Source organism: Penaeus japonicus, unplaced genomic scaffold (assembly GCF_977035675.1).
Source record: "Penaeus japonicus unplaced genomic scaffold, GWHDUDI00000001_assembly GWHDUDI00000026, whole genome shotgun sequence".
NCBI classification, from domain to species: Eukaryota; Metazoa; Arthropoda; class Malacostraca; order Decapoda; family Penaeidae; genus Penaeus; species Penaeus japonicus.
The window spans coordinates 24,027,817-24,028,849 of NW_028234428.1; positions in this window are offsets into that span (position 1 = coordinate 24,027,817).

Here is a 1,033-nt window from a genome sequence, read left to right on the forward strand (position 1 = left end):
TTGTATTCTATTATGGTAAGTTCATGAATACCGATGCGGTCTGTTTACTATCATGATTGTAGCTACCCCTGTATTTATCATGGTAAGTACATTGATGAATCCAGCCCCCGGTGGCTGGATTCATTAATATACGATTGTAAGGCATTTACCAGCGGTCAGTTATCAACAAGTTTACCAGCCATGGTAAAGTGGGATTTACAAAGCGATAGCAAGTCGCCTGATAAGGGTAAATCGACTTTACCACCGTAGTTTGATAGTAACTCTAGTAGATCGATTCCGCCAATTAGCGAGCGCCTTACATGATTCTTTAGGCTCCTTTGACCAATCCCATAACATGTAAACAAAGCCTGATCCAGGTGCAAGATATTCTTGTTTCAAGAAAGAAATGATAAAGATATCATTTGTGTAAAATTATTCCTATATAAATTCATTTCCTAGTAAGCATATTCTATTGTATGATCTTATAAATCATATATAATGTAATGGTTATAAAAAAAAAATACTCTTTCTTATAGATTGCAGTCAAAATAAAAGAAACAATGGCTCCACGCAATGGAGATGTTATTTATATAGACCATTTCCAAAAAGAAATTCCAATCAAATCTTTCAAATGAATATAATTATGAATAATTGTATATATATTAATATAAAGACAAAAGTAAACAAACTGAGATGTAGTTTGTACTTCAATATAAATATAGTATGATTAAAATAAAGAAGCACAATTTATAAAAATAAAAAATAAAAAAATAAACATAAATTGGTTTCATTATTATTATTATCTGTGTTCATTATTTGTGGAGATTGTATTTTGCCAGAGGTTCGATAGGCGTGGAGGCCACTTCAATATTTATTGTCCTTTTCCAGAGTTCCGATAGGCGCGGTTGCTTCAATCGTTTATTGAACTCTAACGTATGAATCGCCAGTTTATTGCATCAAATAACTTTTATTTATCTATATATTTACTGTTTTCCAACTATGTCATAGAAATAAAATATTTTAATTCGTCAAATTGTCAATTCCATGTATTTTA